Source organism: Bos taurus, chromosome 17 (genome assembly GCF_002263795.3).
Source record: "Bos taurus isolate L1 Dominette 01449 registration number 42190680 breed Hereford chromosome 17, ARS-UCD2.0, whole genome shotgun sequence".
Taxonomy (NCBI): domain Eukaryota; kingdom Metazoa; phylum Chordata; class Mammalia; order Artiodactyla; family Bovidae; genus Bos; species Bos taurus.
Genome location: NC_037344.1, coordinates 60,120,938 through 60,140,140, shown reverse-complemented (window position 1 = coordinate 60,140,140; position 19,203 = coordinate 60,120,938). Strand labels below are relative to the sequence as shown.

The 19,203-nt window shown below is 43.6% G+C and overlaps 1 long non-coding RNA gene across 1 annotated transcript; it reads left to right on the top strand.

Moving 5' to 3' along the window:
• Positions 1–271: 271 nt before the first annotated feature.
• LOC132342627 (uncharacterized) lies at positions 272–18,789 on the top strand. Its single transcript, XR_009491087.1, has 3 exons — positions 272–517; positions 16,649–16,795; positions 18,270–18,789. It is a non-coding gene; the product is annotated as an uncharacterized lncRNA (long non-coding RNA).
• The last annotated feature ends 414 nt before the right edge of the window (positions 18,790–19,203 follow it).

The following is a 19,203-nucleotide window of genomic DNA, read 5'->3' as shown; positions in this document are numbered from 1 at the left end:
GTTCACTCATCCTGTTTTCACATGAACATCCAAGTGATCAGGTAACTGCTTCCTCAAGTTCTTGAAAATATTTTCTTAATAATTGTAATATTGCTAGTGATCTTGTCTAAAGGGTGTTAATTCAACTACCACCAGCCCCTGTTAAGAGTTGTTATTGTTTAGTCTCTAAGTCATGTCTGACTCTTTTGTGACCTCACGGACTGTAGCCCGCCAGTCCCTGGGATTGGCCAATCCCTGGGCTCCTCTGTCCCTGGGATTTCCCAGGCAAGAATACTGGAGTGGGCTGCCATTTCCTTCTCCAGGGTTATCTTCCCCGCCCAAGGATGGAACCTGACCATCTAAGCAATGAAAGGGCGTTGCCACCAGGGGGCAGCAGAGCTCCAGCAGAAACGGAGGCCTTCACCACCTCCAACCCGGTTCTGGCCACACTTGTTCAAGAACCTCAGTGGAATCAGCCTTGCTTTGCCTGGTTTGATCACAAAAGAAAACTGCAAGTACATCTTAACTTTTAAGCTAAGTAAGTTGTTTCAGAGACCCAGACTTCTGGAATTATAATAGATAAAGCTGACTGTGTGACTTTGGTTAAATCAGTAACCTTGCTAAACCTTGGTCTCATCTTCAAAATATGGGTAATAACAGTATCCACCCAATGGCACTGTTGTAAAAAATCAAATGAGAGGATGTCAAGTGAAGAATTCCAGACAGAATAAGGATGCAAAAACAATCAATAGTCATTCAAAATAGCTATGCCCAGACTATTAGCTAACGATAGTGTATCGTATATTTGAAAGTTAGGAGCATAGATCTTAAAAGTTCTCATCACAAGAAAAAAGAATGTAACTCTGTAAGGTGATGGTGTTAATCATGTGACAATTTATACATAAATTATATATAAGATATATATATTATGCTGCTGCTGCTGCTAAGTCACTTTAGTGGTGTCCGACTCTGTGTGACCCCATAGACAGCAGCTCACCAGGCTCCGCCGTTCCTGGGATTCTCCAGGCAAGAACACTGGAGTGGGTTGCCATTTCCTTCTCCAATGCATGAAAGTGAAAAGTGAAAGTGAAGTCGCTCAGTCGTGTCCGACCCTCAGCGACCCCATGGACTGCAGCCTTCCAGGCTCCTCCGTCCATGGGATTTTCTAGGCAAGAGTACTGGAGTGGGGTGCCATTGCCTTCTCTGATATATATTATATCTTATATATAAGATATAGCAAATCATTATGTTGCATACCTAAAATTAATATGTCATATTTCAAGAAAATAGAATAAAAATATTCTGTTATAAAAATTAAAAATAACCACACAATGGAGAATTTTATCAAAAAGTTTTAAAACTTAAGAAAAACAGTACTTACTTATACTGAAGAACTTATTGGAAGGTAAAAGCACAGGCCTATATAAAAGGATGTTCACTGCAGTGTTGTTTATAATAGCAGCAAAATTTGGAAAAATTAGGAGTCCAGGAATAGGGAAGACCAACCAAAGGTAAACTCAAGAGTGTTCCTATATAGAATGTGCTAAGTAACCTTTAAGCATGGGGTGGGTGACCTTGACATTAACGTGAAGAAAGAACAGCAGTATATTACTGACTAAAAAGTACCTGTGACAAGCCAGTGGGACAGGGAAGCCTGGCGTGCTGCCGTCCGTGGCGCTGCAAAGAGCGGAACAGAACTTGGCGACTGAACGACAAGCCGGTGTAGTGCAATCTCATGTGTGCAATATTCTGTGTGTGCATATGTATATAAGTTCTTAAAGGATTGTGTAGGAAGTTAATCAGATATAAACACTGGCTACTTTGTTTAGTGATATTTGGAGGTCACTTCTAGCTTTTTATTTTGAAAAAGAAATTCAACAAAATGAAAAGGCAACCTAAAGAATGGGACAAAAATATTTGCAAACTATGATGAGAGGTTAATATCCAAAATATGTAAGGAACTCACACAACTCAGTAAAAAATCATGAAAACCCAATTAAAAATGGGCAGACGATCTGAAAAGGCAGTTTACCGAAGAAGACATACAAATGGCTAACAGGTCCATGAAAAGATGCTCAACATCACTGAATCCTCAGGGAATTGCAATTCAAAATCCACAATGAGCTATCACTTTGCATCTGTTAGGATGGCTGATATGAAAAAGACAAAAGACAATCATTAGCTTCATAGCATCCCCATGTTCATTGCAACACAATTCACCATAGACAAGGTACAGAAACAGCCTACGTGTCCGTTAACAGATGAATGGATCCAGAAAATATGGTATCTACATTCAACATAACATTATTTAGCCACTGCTGCTGCTGCTAAGTCGCTTCAGTCGTGTCCGACTCTGTGTGACCCCAAGACAGCAGCCCACCAGGCTCCCCCGTCCCTGGGATTCTCCAGGCAAGAACACCGGAGTGGGCTGCCATTTCCTTCTCCAAGGAAGTGTATTTAGCCACACACACACACACACACACACACACACAAAGAAAAGAAAATGCTGCCATTTCTAGCACCATAGATGGACCTTGGGGGCGTCATACTAAATCAAATGCCAGACAGCAAAAGACAAATACCGTAGGGTCTCGCTTGTGTGTGAAATCTTGAAAAAGCCAAACTCATAGCAAAAAAGAGAGTAGACTGGTGGTTGCCAGGATGTTGGCGTTAGGAGAGATGGGGAGATGTTGGTCAAAAGCTATAGCTTCCAGTTATGAGATAAATAAGCTCTGGGGACTTCCCTGCTGGCCCAGTGGTTAGGGCTCCAACCTTCCAATGCTGGGGGCCCAGGTTCAATCCCTAGTCAGGGGACTAAGATTCTACAAGATGAGTGGCAAGGCCAGAAAAATAGATAAATGAAATTTAAGAAAGAAGATGAATAAATTCTGGGAACCCTACATACAGCGTGGTGACTGTAGTTAACAAAACTAGACTGTATACTTGAAAGATGCTAAGGGGGTAAATTCTCAATGTTCTCAGGACACACACACACACACACACAAAGTGGAAATTTGACTCACAGAATACATTAACCTCATTGTGGTAATCATTTTGCAGTATATACATGTATCAAATCCTCACCTTATATGGACAAAAGCTTTCACAATGTTATATGGCAACTGTACCTCAATAAGCCTGGAAGAAAATTCATATTTGACAGAGAAGCTGCAGGTAAAGTGCAATGAACCCCCATATTCCTTTTAGCTAGCTTAGATCTTGCTAATATTTTACCATATTTGCTTTATTTTTATATATTTAAAATTTTTATTCATTATTGATTTCATTTTTGGTTGTGCTGGGTCTCTGCTGCATGCAGCCTTGCTCTGGTTGTGGAGAGCGAGGGGTACTCTCTAGCTGCAGTGCACAAGCTTCTCACTGCCGTGGTTTCTCTTATTACGGAACACAGACTCTAGCCACACAGGCCTCCGTAGGTGCAGCTCCCAGGCCCCAGAGTGCAGGCTCAGTAGCTGTGGCACATGGGCTTAGCTGCTCTGTGCCATGTGGAATCTTCCCAGACCAGGCATTGAACCCCTACCCCTGCATTGTCGGGTGAATTTCTATCCACTGAACCACCAGGGAAGTCCCCACATTTGCTTTATAACTATGCCTGTGAAAGGGAAAGAATTAGTGGCTCAGTTGTGTCTGACTCTTTCGGACCCCGTGGACTGTAGCCCGCCAGGCTCCTCTGTCCATGGGATTCTCCAGGCAAGGATCCTGGAGTGGGTTGCCATTCCCTTCTCCAGGGGATCTTCCCAACCCAGGGACCGAACCTGGGTCTCCCACATTGCAGGCAGATTCTTTACCCTCTGAGACACCAGGGAAGCCCCTATACTTACACCTGTATCCATACCTACCTCTATCTCCATCCGTGTTATGATTATTATTTTTGTGGGACCATTTGAAAGTAAATTTCTGATACCAGGATGTCTTACATCTTAATTCATCAGCATGTATCTCCTAAAAACAAGGACATTCTCTTACATTATCACAAGACTGTTCTTTCTATTATCTAATATGCCATCCACATGCAAAGTTTTACCAGTATTGTGTATATCTGCTGCTGCTGCTGCTGCTGCTAAGTCGCTTCAGTCGTGTCCGACTCTGTGCAACCTCATAGATGGCAGCCCACCAGGGTCCCCCATCCCTGGAATTCTCAAGGCAAGAACAGTGGAGTGGGTTGCCATTTCCTTCTCCAATGCATGAAAATTAAAAGTGAAAGTGAAGTTGCTCAGTCATGTCCAACTCTTAGTGACCCCATGGACTGCAGACTACCAGGCTCCTCCACCCATGGGATTTTCCAGGCAAGAGTACTAGAGTGGGTTCCCACTGCCTTCTCCAATTGTATATATCTATATATATATTATATATATGCTTGCTCCTTGGAAGAAAAGCTATGTCAAACTTAGACAGCATATTAAAAAGCAGAGATGTTACTAACAAAGGTCAGTCTAGTCAAAGCTATGGTTTTTCCAGTAGTCATGTATGGATGTGAGAGTCGGACCATAAAGAAAGCTGAGCACCAAAGAACTGATGGTTTTGAACTGTGGTGTTGGAGAAGACTCTTGAGAGTCCCTTGCACTGCAAGGAGATCAAACCAGTCAATCCTAAAAGAAATCAGTCCTGAATATGCATTGGAAGGACTGATGCTGAAGCTGAAGCTCCAATACTTTGGCCACCTGATGCAAAGAACAGACTCATTGGAAAAGAACCTGATGCTGGGAAAGATTGAAGGCAGAGAGAGAAAGAGATGACAGAGAATGAGATGGTTGGATGACATCACCGACTCAATGGACAAGCGTTTGAGCAAGCTCCAGAAGTTGGTGATGGACAGGGGTTAGGATGTGTGCTGCAGTCCATGGGGTCACATAGAGTAAGGCATGACTGAGCGACTGAACTGAACTGAACTGAACCAATTATATATATACACACTCACACAAACACATACACCCACATATTTCTCAATGGTGATGATAATTTTTATTTCCCTTTTAATACTTTTTGGAAGAGTACAAAAGTTCTGATTTTTTTTTCCTCCTGAGATTGTAAACATCATCTTCATAATTAGGAAGGACCGTAAGTATCTCCATGAGAGAAAAATGATAAAATACAACTCAGAGACTGGATAAGTCCTCTATTATGGAGAAAAAGGGGAAGCCCCAAAGCAATTTTCCTTTCTAAGGCACCAGAGGAGCTCAAATGCCATTCCAGCCTCACTCAGATACACATCAAAGACAAGAAAGACTCCATCTTTTCCTTCCATCCCGCACACCTGCCTCTGGCAGATCAACAGAAAGCCCCTCGGGCAATTTGAGATTATAGACTAGAAGTCTGCTTTCTCTTTCTTCTTTTTTTCTTTATAATGGACCTTTGTGAAGAGATTGAGACAGGATGGAGAAGGAAACTCTTGATACCTCCTATTCTGCCCCAGGAGACCAAGATTGAAAGCTCTTACCATCACATCAGGGTGCTTTCCCTGGTGGCTCAGATGGTAAAGCATCTGCCTGCCTTTTGGGAGACCCCAGTTCGATCCCTGGGGAAGGAAGATCCCCTGGAGAAGGAAATGGCAACCCACTCCTGTACTCTTGCCTGGAAAGTCTCACGAACGGAGGAGCCTGGTAGGCTCCAGTCCGTGGGGTCGCGTAGAGTCGGACACGACTGAGCGACTACTTAAGTAAGTAACCATCTCATTAGAGGACAGCGTGTTGAGTATATACATACCCCGCATTCTGTTAGTTCCACTTTGAGGGTGATGCCCTGGAGAAAGTCAGGTGCACTTGCACCAGGAGGCGTTGCTAGGAAGGCTGTTCACGCATCATTCGCAGGATGGCTCCAGGCTAGAAAGAGCCCCAAGACCCACCAAGAGTGGAGTGGAGACAGGGCGGCAAATGCATACAACCAACTGCACAGCAATAAAAACAGATGGTGGGACTTCCCTGCTGGCTCAGTGGTTAGGACTCTGAGGTTCCATTGCAGGGGACCCAGGTTTGATCTCTGGTTGGGGAACTAGGATCCTGCAAGCTTCATGGCGAGGCCACAAAGAGACGATGCACTGCGGCCCGGAACAAAACAGACGTATCTCAGGGAACGTCAAGGGAAAGAAACTAGACCCAAGAAACTCCATGCATGACTCCATTTATATAAAGTTCAAAAGCAAAAGAGGCAACATTAAACTACATTGTTTAGGGATGCTGACAGAGGGGTTAATACTAGAAGAAAAGCAAGAGAAGGATTAGCCCAAAATCTGGGGTTGTGGTTACTTGTTTGGGGAGGAAGTGGTGCTCAGGGAGATGCGGGGTACTATGTCCTGCGGGTTACTAACATTGGTGTTTTCTTTGTGAGAATTGGTTAAACCGTGTGTATCCTATGCAGTTATGAGTCATGAAAACAAACATAAAAATGAAACGCATGTTATAAAAGAAAAGACCTGGGGCTTTCCTGGCAGTCCAGTCGTTAAGACTCCATGCTTCCAATGCAAGGGGCTCGGGTTTGATCCCTTATAAGGAAACTAAGATCCCACAGGCTGTGTGGTACAGCCAAAAATGCATAATAAAATGAAATATCTAAAGCATCCTATGGAGGCTGGTTCTTGCAGCACCACGAGCCTTCACATCAATTGCCCAGCTGTAAGGGGCAGCACTTGGGTTCTTTTAAGGTGACTCGATGAACCATTACAGAGAATGCACTGAGCTCCAGATCTAGGGCTAAGTGCCGAAGCTGCCAAGAATGAGGAAGACAAGACTTATGCCCTCGAGGTGCTTAAAATCTAGAGAGGGACAAGCAAGCAGGCAGGCACCACAGGGTCACGTGATGAGACCTCTGCTGGGACAAGCGCAAAGGGCTGGAAGCAACACCCAAATGAGAACCAACGGGCAGGTAAGATGAATCAGGGGCGGGAGAAAACCAAGCAAGTTCTGAGAAGAGAAAAGGCAAAGCCCCAGGGGCAGGGTGCATACCAGGGAGGGTCGGTCCTTGATAAGGCTGTGGAGTGCAGGCTGCAGCCCAGGAGGGAGATGAGAGATGAGGTCACAGAACGCAGTGTCCAGATCAGGATGCACTCAAAGCAAAGGCCATGGGGAGCCCTAGAATGATTTAGAGCAAAGGTTTAGAAGGAGCAAGAGGGAACAGATTAAAGGCTGTTTGGGTGATTTGGATGAGAAATGACAGAGGCCTGGTTAAAAGCCATGGAAATAGACACGGAATCAAGGGACACAAATCAGCGACCAAAACCAGTAATGAACACAATTCTATTTCAGTAGGGAAGGCAGGTTGAGAATTTGCACGTTTACAGACTTACCGGTAAGGCTTTACTGCTGGTCCGTGGATTATACTTTGAGAAGCAGCAAGGTTCTACATGGCGCCGGGCCAGGCTGTGTCTGATCATCCTAAAGGTGTCCTGAACCTCTGTACATTGTCTGAATTCAATTCACACCCTGGCTGCCTCATTGCCGACGAGGTGGCCCAGGTTAACTCTCATTGTCACCTTCAGCCTCAGTGTCCTTGCCTGGAAAAGGCGTGAGATGGTACCAGTCTCAGTAGGGTTGCTAGGCAACTTAAGCAAGGCCAGCAGACTTGACCAATGAGAGCTCAGATCTTCGTTTCATCTGCTCTAAATGTCCCATCCCCGACTGATTCTTGGCTGCCCGGTTGCCCCACCAGGGTTGACAAATGGTAACAACAGATTTCTCATCAGGCTGAGCCAAATAATCAGGTTAACAAACTATCACAGAATTGACCTCAGAGACAGGGGATTCATTTGAGATTTTTGACTGTGGGGGAATTTTCTGTAGTGCTGTTTTTCCCCACGAGTGCAGGCATTGGGCGGGCCAACGGGTTCGTTTGGGTTTTTCTGCTACAGCCTATGGACAAAACCTGAAGGAAATTTTGGCCAAGTCTATCTATTTGTTAGAAACTGGGTTTTTTAGAGTCAGGTCTGAGCTTCCAGGCTTTTCTGCTTTAGCTACTGAGCTTCTGCAGGACCTCCCCCAGGCATTAGGTGGCCCAGCTGGAGCTCGTGGAGGTTAGGACGTTGTGTAAGGGGAGAGGGGGAAGGTACTTTCTGATAACCTTCCCCCACAATGTTTTTAAAGTAACATTTATTGGCTTTGATCTTCTTTTCATGTTAAAAAGAGAAAGAGCACGTTTGATGAAAAAGATAATGACAATTGCTGCCATTTATGGGGCTCTTATTGAAGCTCTTTGTTTTCAAGTCCTTATCTCTTTGAACCATTCCAAATTTTTTCCATGAGGTCTTTGGCTGGAAGATGACCTTCCTTGTCTAAAGTGGCAGCTAGTGAGTCATGGAGCCCAGGAATGATGCTGGGTTGGTCCCATTCTGTGCATGAACATCTAATGCATCACCTGAGAAGCCCTGCAAGGCAAAGAAACCAAAGGAACCCTCACAGGGACAACCCTTGTGACATTCTCCTGTATTTCCCTTAAGTCTTTGTGTAGCTATTTGCAAAAAATAGTTTGGAAAATAGAAGTACCCTGTGAACCAGCAATTCCACACCTGGGTATATGTTCGAAAAAACAAAACACCAATTCAAAAAAAATACCTGCACCCTAAGGTTCGTAGTAACATCATTTACAATTGTTAAAGTATGGAGTTGAGTGTCGGTCAACAGATGAGTAGATAAAGAAGATGTGATACACACACACACACCGTGAAATATTACTCAGCTATAAAAAGAATGAAATTCGATGTTTGGCAGGAACCAACACAATTCTGTAAAGTAATTATCCTTCAATTAAAAAATAAGTAAAATTTTTGAAAAAAGAACTAAATTTTGTCATTTGCACCCACATAGATGGACTTGCAGGGCATTTTGCTAAGTGAAATAAATCAGAGAAAGTCAAATACTGGATGATGTCACATAAATGGACTCTAACAAATTCAACGAACTAGTGAATATAACAACCAAAGCAGCAGACTTGGGGAACTTCCATGGCTGTCCAGTGGTTAAGACTCCATGCTTCCAATGCAGTGGGTACAGGTTTCATCCCTGGTGGAGAATTTAAGATCCCACACACCTCCAGGCCAAAAAGCCAAAACATAAAACAGAAGCACTATTGTAAAAAATTCAGTTAAGACTTAAAAAATGGTTTGCATCAAAAAAATATATTTAAAAAATAAAAGAAGCAGACTCACAGATACGGAGAACAGACTAATAGTTACCAGTGGGGAGAGTGAAGGGTGGAGGAGCAGGACGGAGTAGGGGATTAAGAGGTACAAATTCCTATGAACAAAATAAATAAACTCCAAGGATGTGTTGTACAGCACAGGGAATATAACCTATATTTCATAATAACTATTCATGGAGTTTACCCTTTAAACCAGCTTCCCCAGTGGCTTAGCAGTAAAGAATTCTCCTGCAGTGCAGGAGATGCAGGAGACTCGGGTTCGATCCCTGGGTCGGGAAGATCACCTCGAGGAGGAAACAGCAACCCACTCCGTTATTCTTGCCTGGGAAATCCCTCGGAGACAGGAGTCTGGCAGGCTACAGTCCATGGGGTCGCAAGAGTCAGACGTGACTGAGCACTTCATGTATGCTTTAAACATTGTGAATCACTGCACACTTTTAACATACAATATTATACACCAACTATATCTCTCATAGCTCAGTTGGTAAAGAATCTGCTTGCGGTGCAGCAGACCCAGTTTCAATTCCTGGGTTGGGAAGATCCCCTGGAGAAGAAAATGGCAATCCACTCCAGTATTCTTGCCTGAAGAATCCCATGGACAGAGGAGCCTGGCAAGCTACAGTCCATGGGGTCGCAAGAGTTGGACATGACTTAGCAACTAAACTACTACTACTACTACTATACTTCAATTTAAAAATGGACAAAATTAATTTGAGAGCAACCTATATACTGAGCCTTATTGAATATTTTAAAATGTATTTACATTATAATAGTAGCTCATACATTTTTCTTCTTTTCAATTCTAATAATACATAAACATGTGCTGATAAAAGAGAAAACTCCCTAACCCCACCCTGCCCAGATGTCTTCCCTGTTTCCTTCCATGCACGTTTCTTTCCATGTGCCAAGCAGATTCTCACACCTGCTCTGTGCCAGGCCCTGCACTTGGTGCTGGGATCAAAGATGTGTAAGGAAGGTAAATATCTCAAAGTCCTTGGCTTTAAGGTCTTCCCTGGGTCCAGCCAAGGCTGGGAGGGGTTAGATGCAGTCATGACGTGACCTTAAACCCAGAGAGATGGAGTGAGTGTGGAAAGGATAAAAATAAAACTAACATGCTTTGCCATAGGAGAGGGAAGAAGGGATCCATTGGTGGATTCAGAGTTTATGGGAAGGTGAAAGGAGGAGTAAAGAGCTTGACAAGAGAGACTTCCCTGGTGGTCCAATGGTTAAGACTCCGTGGTTCCAATCCAGATGGCATGGGTTCAATCCCTGGTCAGGGAAATAGGATCCTGCATGCCTCCAGGTGGAACAAAAAAGAAAAGCTTGACATGAGTTGAAAAAGACACTCATAAGCCAGATCAAAATTCAATCAGTTATTGGCACATCCTGGCTAAGAATATGTGGATCCCAGCTTGGGAAAGAGATGTTAGCCTACAGTGGCCATTCTCCCTTCCTCCTGAGACATCATGCAATGTCTGGAGACATTTTCTATTGTCAGAATAAAGGCGAGAGGGTGTTACTGCTGACAACCAGTGGGTGGAGGCCGGAGATGCTGCTAAACATCCTCCAATGCACTGGAAGGTCACCACCCCAAGGCAAGAATCACCTGACCCAAAAAACCAATGGCACAGAGAGAGAAATTCTGGCTGGGGCTGGAAAGGTGCTCCCGACATCAGCCACCTGCAAGCTAAGGTGTCTGGAGAAAACTCACTTCATCTCACCCAGCCTCACTTTCCTTCTCTACATAAAGATAGAGAACAGTGGTACCTACTTCACAGGTTAGTGAGAAGGGTAAACTACTTGAAGAAGCTCTTGATAAATGTTAGTAGTTAAAAAAACAAACATGCATGGTAATTCCCTGGTGGTCTAGGGATTAGAACGCCGAGCTCTCACTGCTGAGGCCTTGGGTTCAATCCCTTTGGGAAACTATGATCTGTCAGACTGGGTGGTGCGGGCCAAAAGAGGAAAAAAAAAAAAAAAGTGGAGATGAGGAGGAGTTTGCAGAGATGTAGTAAGACTTCAAATGCTACAAAGAAAAATCTGGACTTTCTTCTCTCGGTATGTTCCAGGCCTTGAAGGTGTATGAACATTTGCAAAATTTGATATTCAAGATAATTCACCAGTTAAAAAAAAAATTCCTTTAAACACACAACAGTTACTCCTGAGCAGCTGGCATATGGGAGGCGTGAACCTGATGTTGGATAAGGGTGGGGAGTGGATTTAAATTTTTTTTTTCTTTTTGGCCGAGCTGTGTGTCATGCAAGATCCTCATTGCCAAGGATGGAACCCATGGTCCCTGCAGTGGAAGGGTGGAATCTCCTCCACTGGACCGCTGGGGAAGTCCCTAATTTTTTTCCTTTTTTTAACAAGGCATGTATTATTTTCGCAGTTAAAAAATATGATTTGGAAAGCGCCCAGTGATGGTAAAGATATTTAAATGGCAAAGCAAAACAATAAAACACATTGCAAAGAAAATAGAAACCAAAAGTGAAACAGATTAATCTCTAAGTTGATTCAGACACTGAATCCATGGCTCATTCACATACAAGTTTTGGCCATTGCAAAATTGACTGTGTTGCCATTTAAGAAAAAAAACCTGAAGGTTCCTGATGTTGGATACGTATGTGGTGGTGGAGAGGGCAAGTGTGCCTCCGCACGTCCCCCGTAAACTACTTTCGGGTGGTTTTGGAGCTGCATTTGTCCAGTGCAAACCAACCACCGATGCCTATGAACAGCCAGCGACTATATTCTTCAGACCTCCTCAGGCTCCTCAGAGTCCTTGAGTAGGCCAAGGCCAAAGAGACCTGCTGATCCACAAACAGCTTGAGACCTGTTTGATTCAGAACCAGCAAAAGATGAAGAAGTCTTTCCTGAAAGTCATGCTTACCCTCAGCAGATTTTAAATGTATCAGGTTCTGGGGACAATTGGATCAGGCCCTGTCACTCAGAAGACTAAACATCAGAAGCTGGAGCTCACCTGTCGTGTGGCAAGTTGTGAGTGTGCTTCCTGGCTCCACCACTTAGGTGGCCTTGGGTGTGTTACTTAACCTCTCTGAACCTCAGTATCTTCTATTTCAAAGGGTCGATAGCCTGTCGGCCCTGGCAGGATGTTGTATAAGTATAGAGAAACCATGGAAGCTAGAGAGTTCTGAAAAATGCCTTATGCCTGCTCTTGTGGGCTTCCCAGGGGGGCATTAGTGGTAAAGAACCCGCCTGCCAATGCAGGAGACATAAGAGACATGGGTTTGATCCTGGGTTGGGAAGATCTCCTGGAGGAGGGCGTGGCAACCCACTCCAGTATTCTTGCCTGGAGAATCCCATGGACAGAGGAGCATGGCGGGCTACAGTCCATAGGGTGGCAACGAGTCAGATAGGACTGAAGCAACTTAGCATGTACGCACGCACCTGCTCTGGTAAGAGGCGATCAGTGGTGACACCTTCCACCCACTTTGCCTCCTGGGCAGGCATAGAGGCTTCTCAGAGGCTACTCCTTATCAGCTGAAGTGCTGGGAACACCCAAAATAAAGCTTGTGGAGACTTGTCTTCACTAGCATAGCTGAACCGGCTTTGGAGGTTTGAAATGACTCGATGATTCCTGGATTCTCTCTCGCTCATTTTTTTTCCCCATAGTTTTTCTTTAAAATGTTTCTATTTTTTAAATTTGTTTTTTATCTTTTTCTTTTCTTTCTTAAATCTTTTTCTCTCTTTTTCCCCTTCTTTCTTTCTCTTCATTCTTTGGATTCTCTCTTGATTTGTCTTTGAAAGGGTTGGTAAGGGGCATGATTTGCTATCTGCAGCTCTCTCCTTGCCTACGTACACAGGCAGGAAAACATGAAACAATGCTAGTCATATTCAATGGCAGTACGCAGAAGATGTGACCCGAGAAGAAGCTGAGCGAAACAAAGAAAGTGGACGTGGGGGACTTCCTCGTTGGTCTGGTGGCTAAGACTCTGTGCTCCCAATTCAGGGCACCCTAGGTTCTATCCCTAGTCAGGGAACTAGATCCCATATGCCAGAACTAAGACCTGGTGCAGCCAAAAAAGAGAACGTTTCCCCGGAGGGTCCCAGTCCTGAGGGGCAGAGCCGTTGAGAGGTTAAGGTCCCAGAATCCCAAACAGGATGCTATTTCTCAGTCAAGGCGAGGTGTTCATGTCCTATTGTATTTGCACAGGGAACTCTGCTCAGTGATACGTGGCAGCCTGGATGGGAGGGAGCTTGGAGGAGAGTGGATACCTGTATATGCACGACCAAGTCCCTTTGCTGTCCCCCTGAAATTATCACACATTGTTAATTGGCTACACTCCAATATAAAATAAACAAATTTTAAAGAAAGAAAGAAAGGTGTTCATGAACCACGCTGGGCTTTCTTGACTCAAGTCAGGCCTCTTGGGAGAGCCATCTTGTGGCCTCCTTTAGAATCAGACTTTTTGGGTGATTTGTTTGTCTTCCTTGCCACTGGCTTTTTCCTTCTCAGAGGAAGAGAAATGAAATCCAGAATGGAATTGGAGGTAAATACTGTGTGGGTCGGCGGTGTTGGAGGTTGGCACAGACCAATGCAGTGAGTACTAGTACTCTAACTAGCTGAGTAAGTCACTTACTGTCATGACAACAAAAATAAGGGATGGTAATAAGGAGGAGTCGCTATGGATGGCGCATTGGAAACTGAGGCAGCCCACAGACACAGGAAACAAACATCTTACCCAAGGGGAAGCAGTGGGGAGGGATAAATTGGGAGTTTGGGATTAGCAGATGCTAGCTAGTATATGGGCTTCCCAGGTGGTACTAGTGGTAAAGAACCCACCTACCAAAGCAGGAGACCCAGGTTCAACCCCTGGGTCGGGAAGATCCCTTGGAGGAGGGCCTGGCAACCCACTCCAGTATTCTTGCCTGGAGAATCCCATGGACAGAGGAGCCTGGTGGGCTACAGTCCATGGGGTGGCAAAGAGTCAGACATGACTAAAGTGACTTGAGCATGCATGCTTGCCACTAGTATATATAAGACAGATAAACAACGAGGTCCTACTGCTTCCCTCGTGGCTCAGTTGGTAAAGGATCTGCCTGCCACGCAGGAGACCTGGGTTCAATCCCTGGGTTGGGAAGATTCCCTTGAGGAGGGCATAACCACCCACTCCAGTATTCTTGCCTAGAAATCCCCATGGACAGAGGAGCCTGGCGGGTTACAGTCCATGGGGTCTCAAAGAGTTGAACACGACTGAGCGATTAAGCACAGCACTGTATAGCACAGAGAACTATATCCGATATTCTGTGATAATGGAAGAGAATGTGGAAAAGAATATATATGTATAACTGAGTCATTTTGCTGTTTACAGCAGAAATTAACACAGCATTGTAAATCAACTATACTCCAATTTAAAAAAATAAATAAATGTATTTTATCTGAATCCTCATAAAAAGACTTCTGACCTGAACAGTCTTATTCTCTTTATTTAGAGATGAGGAAAAATGGATTTGCTCCTGGAGATTCTGAGAAGCCACTGTGGGTTCCTCAGCAAAGGAGGGAGTTGGGGGAGGAGAGAAACAGGAGTGGGATCTGGATAGGTGGAGTGAGAGGGAGCAGCCCTCCAAAGTCTGGGAGACTGCATCCTGCTGGTGCCAGTGCAGCCCCTCTGTGAAGAGAGTTTTAAAGGTGAAAAAACAAACAAACAGATATTTAAATCGAAAATTGAAATGTATTGCCCGAGGCCATAAAACCAGCAAGGTGAGCAGGAAAGTCTTGACCGTGGGGGGTAATCATCCAACCTAGCAATACAACTAAATAGCTCATCTCTCTAATCGCAAGAGGCCTTTTGGAGTCAGAAACCCCATAAATAAATCCAAGTATCCCTTTCTGATCTCCAGGCAAACAAATGGAATTAGCACATCAAAGGCTTGGGTCCCTGTACTGTATGTAAGTAATCCTGCCCCAAGGTGGGAGGTGGGGCAGATGGAAGATCCAGGAGTTCAGAAATGGTTAACTCACTTATTTCTTGGGCTCCATTCCTGACCAGATGTGTGACTCAGGAAAACTTACCTAACCTCTCTGAGCCTACCTCATAAACTTGTTATGAGGATGAAATGAAAATGATGTTATCATTGTTGAGTGGTTTATATGTGCCAATCCCAGTTCCAAGATCATTTCTTACATTCACTCAATTCTCCCGATAACATACCTCTTAAATGAGTTACTGCTGCTGCTCTGCAGTCGTGCCCAACTCTGTGCGACCCCATAGACGGCAGCCCACCAGGCTCCCCCGTCCCTGGGATTCTCCAGGCAAGAACACTGGAGTGGCTTGCCATTTCCTTCTCCAACGCCTGAAAGTGAAAAATGAAATCGAAGTCGTTCAGTCATGTCTGACTCTTAGCGACCCCATGGACTGCAGCCTACCAGGCTCCTCTGTCCATGGGATTTTCCAGGCAAGAGTACTGGAGTGGGGTGCCATTGCCTTCTCCATAAACAAGTTACTAATACATTACGTAATGATTAAAATGATTATAGGAAATCTATCTAGCAACATAGGAGACACATTATATTAAGTAGTAATAACAATCAAAATAACAAGAAAAATTTTGGGAATTCCCTGGCAGACCAGTGATTAGGAATCCGCACTTTCACTGCTCTGGGCCTAGATTCAACCCCTGGTTGAGGAACTAAGATCCCACAAGTCCTGAGGTGTGGCTAAAAAAAAAATAAGCAACAAATAAATTTCAAAATACTGTCTACTCTAAGTCAACATTCAAATTCCTGAATGCAAGGATGAAAAGAGAAAGTGGAAAAATAAACCCTCAATTTTTGGTGGAATTGTGCATGGTCCATTATGTCTTTCGGAGAAGGCAATGGCAACCCACTCCAGTACTCTTGCCTGGAAAATCCCTTGGACAGAGGAGCCTGGTAGGCTGCAGTCCATGGGGTCGCGAAGAGTTGGACACAACTGAAGCGACTTAGCAGCAGCAGCAGCAGCAGCAGCATTATGTCTTTGGTTGCTGTCACATAATGAATTTTTCCAGAAATGAAATTTTTATTTATAATATTTATATATAACTATACAAGAACAATTGAATAGGGTTTGAGAAGCAAACATACATACATATAGACACACGTGTATCCCCAGCTCAATCCGGATGCCCCCTGGTGTCCTCACTTTGGGCTTCCCTGGTGGCTCAGATTTGTAAAGAATCTGCCTGCAATGCAGAAGACCTGGGTTCAGTCTCTGGGTCGGGAAGATCCCCTGGAGAAGGGAATGGCAACCTTCTCCAGTACTCTTGCCTGGAGAACTCCATGGACCGAAGGACTCCATGGGTTACAGTCCATGGGGTTGCAAAGAGTCAGACACAACTGAGAGACTAACAGCTTCACTTTCACATAGCTATAGCTATTTAATCACATATAATTGCATCTATAGTTATTTAATTACGTCTCTATACAAATATATAGAGATAAATGTATATACGCATATATATATAAATTACATTTGTGTATTTGTTTTTCTATCTCCCAAACCCTGTTCTTATCACTTTCTCCTCTGAGGAAAACTTTACCAGGAGGCAAATTCTGCGGGCAAATACTGCTGTGAGGGCTTGATCTCACATTTTTGTGAATCATAGACCCTTTGAAGATCCCAGGAATGCCTGTTACTCTCAGTGCAGGGAAACACACACACCCAGAACCCAGAAGGTAGGTGGCTTTCTCTTCATGGGAGCTCATAGCTGTTCCCACAATCCACCCCCTTGAGCCTCTGTGGTTCACAGCTTAGGAATCCATGTTTTCATTTAGAAATCTATCCCTTTTTATTTTCCAGTAAATATTGATTGAGCACCTATTATGCACCAGATGGACCCTGTCTTGAGACATTAAAGTGTCACCTCATGGCATTCACAGGGGATCATTAACCCCCTTTTTATCTGCTTCTGACCTTTCCCTGTGAAAATAGCAGGAGAGATAGAGGGGTAGCTCACATCTAAGGGATACTTTGCTGATTATAAAGGACTTTCTAACATATTCCTTGATGTAGGCTTGTGGCCACAGGGTAAGTAGATACTACTATTATCTCTGTGCAACAAAAAGGTACATTAAAAGTTGGAGAAGGTGGAATGGATGACAGATTTATCTGCATGTAGAGGAGACAAAATTCTGCACCCAGGGGCTTGTTTTAGACGGCAGAGATCACAAGCGATCTTATCGGTTACTGGATAAGGCCAGAGCTTGAATTCAGACCCCAGCAGGTTCTGTGTTACCTTAGGCAAGTTTCTTTAACTCTCTGAGCCTGTGTTTCCTTATGAAAACCGGTGACATCATGGATGTAGAAAACAAAATATGATTGCCAGGGGATAAGGGGGGTGGGGAGGGACAAGTTAGAAGATTGGGACTAACATATATATAATACTGTATATTAAATAGATAACTAATAAGACACTGCTGTATAGGACAGGGAACTCTGTGCTCTGTGATGGTCTGTATGGGAAAAGAATCTTAAAAACAAACAAACCCCACGAAATTCTCCTGACAATTTTAAATGGAATTTTCTGAATCTATAGACCATTTTAGGAAGAATTTACATCTTAACAGTATTGAATCTGCCAATTTATAATCATGGTATGTTTTCTTATATGTTGTGTACTTTTAATGTGGAAGTGTTGCATATCTTTTGTTAAATTCCTTTTAAATGATATTCTAGTTTTTGATGTTTCTGTGTCAGATTTTAATTTCATTTTCCAATGATTTGCTGATAGCTAATAAACATTAAACTGGTTTTTGAAAAAAACAAAAAGAAGAAAAGAAAACCAGAGACAGGAGTAACATTGACTCATTAATAAAAACAGCAGAACAATAGGGACAGTATTAATACCCAGTAGTCTATGATGTTTTATGATGATAAAATGTTCATGGCAAGAAATTTCCCCAATCTGGAACACATAGAGAATGCTCAAGGCAGGAAAACAAAAAAAGAAATTAATAAATGAAAAAAAAATTTTTTTAGGTAAGGTGGTAAATCTCACCCCTTTGATATTCTTCCCCCCCATTGGTATGGAAAGTTTGGGTTGAATTTTGACAATTCTTCTTCTAGACCCCCTGAACCAAACCCTTACTGTCATAAGAATTGTCGTAAGTAGTTTTTAATGAGTGAAATTATTCTTTTTTCTTGATCCAGGTATCATTTTGCACATCTAAAGCAGGGCCTGTCTAACCACTGGGCATAGTGGACACCCTTTCTCAGATGACCCCAAGAGAGTAGAGCGGGGTGGATCTTGCCAAGTTAAAATGAATGCCTGGGCTTCTCTGGTGGCTCACTGGTAGAGAATCCACCTGCCAAAGCAAGAGACGTGGGTTTGACCCCTGGTCCAGGAAGATCCCACGTGCCGAGGAGCCACTACATCCGTGCTCCACAACCACTGAGCCTGTGCTCTAGGGCCCGGGAAACACAACTACCGAAGCCCATGGGCCCTGGAGCCCACGCTCCGTAACAGGAGAAGCCACCGAAAAGAGAAACCTGCAAGCCACAGCTAGAGAGCAGCCTCCACTCACTGCAACTAGGGAAAAACCCATGCAGCAGCGAAGAACCAGCACAGCTGTAAACAAATAAATAAAATTATTTTAAAAAGATAAAATGAATAAATGCTTAAATGTCAACAAAGTGTAATTTTATGTGAACTTGCCAAGGCATACAAAATTGTATTTATTACGTAATGTCTGTACATTCTAAGATATGGGGTGAAGGCCCCCAAAGTCAGAATGTGAGACGTTATGCCCCAAGTAATGATAATTGTTGAAACTAGATGAGCACAAGAGAGTGCATTATATTTGGATATTTGGACATATTTCAGATTTTTCAAAACACTTCAGTAAAAAGGCCCTCACCCTTTGAATTCCAGTTCATTGCCAAGTCATGATTCTCAGACAACTTCTGCTTAGTAAAGTTTGAAATATTTCATTGAGTTCATTCCTCAGATCACTAGCCCTTAAAAGGTGGCTTGAGCTCTCAGGAGACAGAAGATTGGATAAACAAATATTTGTTTCCTGGAACATATCCAAATATAATGAACTCTCTTGTGCTTCTCTTTCAGTTTCAAGAATTATCATAACTT